This window comes from Sapajus apella, unplaced genomic scaffold (genome assembly GCF_009761245.1).
Source record: "Sapajus apella isolate SASKATOON/1434 unplaced genomic scaffold, GSC_monkey_1.0 scaffold93, whole genome shotgun sequence".
Taxonomy (NCBI): Eukaryota; Metazoa; Chordata; class Mammalia; order Primates; family Cebidae; genus Sapajus; species Sapajus apella.
In genome coordinates, this window is record NW_022437033.1 from 7,206,216 (window position 1) to 7,212,321 (window position 6,106).

Consider the following 6,106-nt stretch of genomic DNA (forward strand, 5'->3'; position numbering starts at 1 on the left):
ATGAGAATTGCAACTCCTGCTTTTTTTTGCTCTCCATTTGCTTGGTAAATCTTCCTCCATCCCTTTATTTTGAGCCTTTGTGTATCCTTGCATGTGAGATGGGTTTCCTGGATACAACACACCAATGGGTTTTGTCTTTTTATCCAATTTGCCAGTCTGTGTCTTTTGATTGGGACATTTAGTCCATTTACATTTAGGGTTAATATTGTTATGTGTGAATTTGATACTGCCATTTTGGTGCTAGCTGGGTGTTTTGCCCTTTAGTTGAGCTGGTACTTGTTGTTCCTTTATATGTGTAGAGCCTCTTTCAGGAGCTCTTGTAGAGCTGGCCTGGTGGTGACGAAATCTCTGAGTACTTGCATGTTCCCAAAGGATTTTTTTTTTCCTTCACTTATGAAGCTTAGTTTGGCTGGTTAGGAGATTCTGGGTTGAAAGTTCTTTTCTTTAAGGATGTTGAATATTGGCCCCCATTCTCTTCTGGCTTGTAGGGTTTCTGCTGAGAGATCTGCTGTGAGTCTGATGGGCTTCCCTTTATGGGTAACCCGACCTTTCTCTCTGGCTGCCCTTAGTATTTTCTCCTTCATTTCGACCATGGTGAATCTGACGATTATGTGCCTTGGGGTTGCTCTTCTTGACGAATATCTTTGTGGTGTTCTCTGTATTTCCTGGACTTGAATGTTTGCCTGCCTTGCTAGGTTGGGGAAGTTTTCCTGGATAATATCCTGAAGAGTATTTTCCAGCTTGGATTCATTCTCTTCGTCGCATTCGGGTACGCCTATCAAACGTAGATTAGGTCTTTTCACATAGTCCCACATTTCTTGGAGACTTTGTTCATTCCTTTTTACCCTTTTTTCTCCAGTCTTGCCTTCCCGTTTTATTTCATTGAGTTGATCTTCGACCTCTGATATCCTTTCTTCTGCTTGGTCAATTCGGCTGTTGATACTTGTGCATGCTTCACAAAGTTCTCGTGTTGCGTTTTTCAGCTCCATCAATTCACTTATATTCCTTTCTATTTTGTCCATTCTTGTTAGCATTTCGTCAAATCTTTTTTCAAGGTTCTTAGTTTCTTTGCATTTGGTTAGAACATGTTCTTTAAGTTCACAGAAGTTTCTTACTACCCACCTTCTGAAGTCTGATTCTGTCATTTCATCACACTCGTTCTCCATCCAACCTTGTTCCCTTGCTGGTGAGGAGTTGTGATCCCTTTTAGGAGGAGAGGTGTTCTGGTTTCGGGTGTTTTCATCCTTTTTGCGCTGGTTTCTTCCCATCTTTAAGGATTTATCCACCTGTCGACTTTGTAGTTGCTGGCTTTCAGATTGGGTCTCAAATCTTTCAGATTGACGTTCTGTTTGTTGATGATGAGGTTATTTCTGTTTCTTGGTTTTCCTTCTGACAGTCTGGCCCCCCTGCTGTAGGTCTGCTGAGGTTCATCCAGGCCCTGCTTGCCTGGGGTTCACCTGCAGCAGCTGCTGAACAGCAAGGGTTGTTACCAGTTTTCTTCTTCTGCTATCTTTGTCCCAGAAGGATACCCGCCTAGTGTCAATCTGATGTCTCTTTTATGAGGTGTGTTTTTGGATATATAGGGGTCAGGGAGCTGCTTTAGGAGACGGTCTCTTCTTTATAGGAGCTCAAATGGTGAGCTGCGAGCTCTGTTGTTCATTCAGAGCTGCTGGGCAGGTACTTTTAGGTCTGCTGCAGTAGAACTCATAAACTGCTTTTTGTTCCCAGGTGCTCTGTCCCAGGGATTTAGGGCTTTATTTATGAGTTTCCGTTATGCTGCTGCCTTCTTTTTTTTTTTTTTTTCCTTCAGACCTGCCCAGCCCAGCAAGGAGGCAGCCTAGTCACTGTCGGCCTATAGCAGCTTTGCTGAGCTGCTGTGGGCTCCGCCCCGCTGCCGAGTGAACTTCCCTGCAGTCCTGTTTATATGGATGTAGCTAGAACTGCTTTGGCGATGGTGGCCCGCCTCTGTTGGGGTGGAGTCTCTGCTGTGGCGGGTTGCCTTGGCAACGGTGGGCTGCCTCAGCAATGGCGGGTTGCCTTGGCAACGGCGGGCTGCCTCGGTAATGGCGGACGCCCCTCCCCCACAGAGCTGGACTGTCCCGGGTTCAGCTGCGCTTGCTGTGAAACTCTCAATCCAGAGTTTCTGGTTGCTGTTCTTTTGTGGGGGTGGGACCAGCCGAGCCTGATCGCGTGACTCCCTGCCTCAGAGCGTTTTTTAAGTTGGTGTTCCAGTCGCCTGTTGAAGAGGCGCCGGGGTCTGTTTGTTTTCCCCTGCGGCCACTCACTGCACTGGCTTAAACAGCGGCACTGAGGTTTGTGGCGCTTTTTTTTCTTTTTTTTGCCCTGGAGTCTACTGTCCTGTTTCTCTGCTCAGTCCCCTTTTTGAACCAGCCTATGGGCGACTTCCCGTGGCTCCAATCGCCAGCCTAAAGGCCCCCGGACCAGTGTATTTTGTACGGAGAATGGCGGCTCCGGGGCGCCGACAAAGCAGCCGCGCGGGGCAAAGCAGCGGCGCTGGCCGGCACAGCCGCGCTGGCCGAAACAGCCGAGCTGGTGACCGTGGAGCACCTCTGCCCGGGAATTTCCTAGTCTGTGGGCAATAAAAACGCGGCGTCCACTCACCCTCTGTGCTTTCACTGGGAGGTGCAATCCTGAGCTGTTCCTAAACGGCCATCTTGTATCGTCCCCCTGGAATCATTCTTATATGATTCTTGGTGGCAGAAATGTGACAAGCTGTATCTTAGATGACTAGAAGTGAAACCTCACGCCTTGGAATTACCAGATAAACATTTCTTGGCCTTTGTTGTACACATCGAAAGGATTAATGGTGTGAGTTTACTGGTACAGAGAACCATTGCAAGACTTCGCCTAAAGAAAATTTTTAGTGGTGTCTTTATACAAGCCACCTCACAGAACCTAAAAATGCTGCGTCTTGTGGAACCTTATGTGACCTGGGGATTTCCAAATCTGAAGTCTGGCCCAGAAATCATTTTGAAACGTGGACAAGCCAAGGTCAAGAATAAGACCATCCCTCTGACAGACAACACAGTGATCGAGGAGCATCTGCGAAAGTTTGGTGTCATTTGCTTGGAAGACCTCATTCATAAAATTGCCTTCCCAGGGAAGCATTACCAGGAAATCTCATGGTTCTTGCACCCTTTCCACCTCTCAGTGACCCGTCATGCTACCAAAAATAGAGTGGGCTTCCTTAAGGAGATGGGCACACCTGGCTATCGGGGTGAATACGTCAATCAGCTCACCCGCCAGCTGAACTAGACCTAGGTGCCAAACTGCAGTACAATTTTATCAATGAAGTGGAAGCATGTGATTTTGGTATTTTTGTCAAGTATCTTCAGAGAAGAGTATTTCCTGCTTTATCTTCAAAAACTGGAAAAGAAGGGTCAAAGAAAAGACAGTAGCTTATGTTCATGGCAAGCACCGCTTATCACAATCCAGCTCCAAGGAGAACTTCCCAACATTTTCTACATTGGCTGCTGCTCATCTGAAATCAGCACATTCCATGGAGGAAGGAGACATGCTTTGTTGCTTCTTCTATCCTAGGGTTTAATGTTGGTATATGAGTAACTCTAGCATTTGTATAAGGCTTCCTAAGACTACTGCAGCAGTCGACCAAGTCCAGGGACATAATTGAATCTGGAGATTCCTGGGGCCTTGTTTTGAAAAAGGCTTGAAATACACATATGAATAAAGACCCCAAAATAAATGTTCACTTGCCTCTGCAAAAAAAAAAAAAAAATACTTTCTGCTACATTGACTTTTCTCTTTACTAGCCTAATTAGTGAGATTTGAATATATTAGCAATGAAGAATCTAGAGCAGTAGACCTGTGGGATATAAATTTAGGGGACTTCCATGTTTGTATAACCAGGTATTCCAGTTATTTTCTCAAAAGTCAATCTTATAGATAAATTATCTTCCAAAATGGTCTTAGTCAGTAAACAAAAGACTTTCAAAACATCTTAATAACTAAAATCACTTTCTAATATAAGGCAACATCATTTTGATATCAAAAAGAAACTGTTGTGTTTTGTGACAGAGGCAGAAACTGGATACAGACTGATCTCTTATATAGAAAACTGGAAAAATCCATTTCAAACTGTTAAGCCTCTAAAAGAATATGATTTCTAATTCAGAAAGTTTCTTTTTTTCTTGCACTGCTCAAAGATTGGATTTGGATCATTTCATTTTCTCCTCTGTTTAGTTTCTGTGATTAGGTCCATAGAGTTCAAGAGAAATGAGTCATAAACTTTGAAACACAAAGACCTCTGATTCATCTAGATTTGTTGAGTAGATGAGTCAGTATATTGATTAACTTGAGTGGCTACTGACACTTTTCCCTTTCATTACTAGTCATTCAGACACAGAATTGTTGCTGAGATACCTTTTTATACTTCTTTATCATCAGATTTTGTTTTCCGTGGTTTGCTAGTTTTTTTTTTTTTCTTGGTTATCTGTACAGAGATGAAAACCAAGCTATAAACAAAAGCATTGATTGAGTCTGTGAGTTGAATCACTTCGTCTTTAATTATGAACTACTTGGAGACTGTTAAAAATTCATGCAGTCTTGTATTCATAGTGGTACAGGTTTAAAAGTCATTAAGAAACAGCATGACTAGCTTAGATAATTATTATTTGGCTTGAAAAATGAAAACATTGCAATTATGAACAGCATGACCCATGGTCAATTATCTATCACATTTTCCCCAAGTAAAGCCTATAATCCAAATGAATTTCTTATTAAATTAGCCATTCATTCATTCATCCATTCAACAAACATTTATTATTATTAACTACTGGGTGTCAGGAACTCTGTCAGAAACTGTCAAGGATCAGAGATGAAGAAAATCCCATTCCTACTCTCAAAGAGCTGATAATCTAACAAAGGAGTTAATACCTCTGCACACAAAATGCCCTTCAATACAAGATATATGTAGAAAATGAGCAATAGAAACATCAAAGTAATTCAGTAAGAGATATTATCCTTTCACTGGGGGAATATAGGAAAAGCATTTTGGAATACATAGAGTTCTGAAAAGCAATAGAGAACAGAGAAGGCATGATCAGAAAGTAAAACGTTATGAAAGATAAGATATATTCAGGAACTGAAACTAAGATATTTTAACAAATGCATGACATAGGGCACTGCCTCTCAAACTATCATTTGTAAGAATCACTTGAAGAGCTTGTTAAAATGCAGAGTATTTTTGGTAGGTCTAGGGTGGGTTATGAGATTCTTCATGTTTAGCTAGCTCCCAAGTACTGCCCATTCTGTTGGTCCATGGACCGCATTTTGAGTGCCACTGTACTAGAAGTCAAAGACTGAAGAGTATTCACAGTCAACAGTGTGATACAGACAATAAGGGCTATAGGATCTTATAGGAAGGTGAAGTCAGTAAGCACTGGAATATAAAATGTTTCTTAAAAGAAGTAGAGCTAGAACTAAGATGTGAAAGTATAGAGGACTCACTCAGTCAAACATGTTGGAGAGACAGAGATTCTAGGTAGGTAAAATATGGTGAGCAAATATGCGGAGGAATACATATAGTCTGTCTGGGCAACAATAAGACCAATCTGTCTGGAATGGAAGTTTTTTGGAGAGGATTAGTGGGTTATAATGCTATAAGCATAGGGTTAAGACGAGATCATGGAGGTCCTTAAGAGTCAGACTAAGATGCTTAAAAATTAGCTTGAATGCAGGCTTGGCATGATGGAGATACAATACTGAAAAGTCAACAGCAACAACAAAAATCCCACAAAAGTACCATCCTGTCACTAAGCCCTGTACCCAATAGCACTGGACCTCCCTGAAAGGTGCACTTTAAAATTTTTGTGCAGAGCTGCCATATGGGTACCTGGCAAGGAGGGCTGGTCAAGTGAGCATCTCACTGATTGTAGCTTCCACAGAGTATATATTTACTAATGTGTAAAGTGTAGTGCTACTATTTACCAGTAGGAAACATAAAGAATCAGAGATACTTAAAAAACTAAAGATTAAGAGGATGGTCAGGTCGAAGACTGAGGTTTGGAAGGCAATCATTTCAGCATTGGATGATGGTAAAATTGTCCAAGGAGGAAGTATAGACCAA

General features: G+C 42.2%; 1 pseudogene; it reads left to right on the plus strand.

The window, feature by feature from the left end:
* LOC116535246 overlaps positions 1-3,276 on the plus strand; it is a 9,485-nt pseudogene extending 6,209 nt beyond the window's left edge.
* The last annotated feature ends 2,830 nt before the right edge of the window (positions 3,277-6,106 follow it).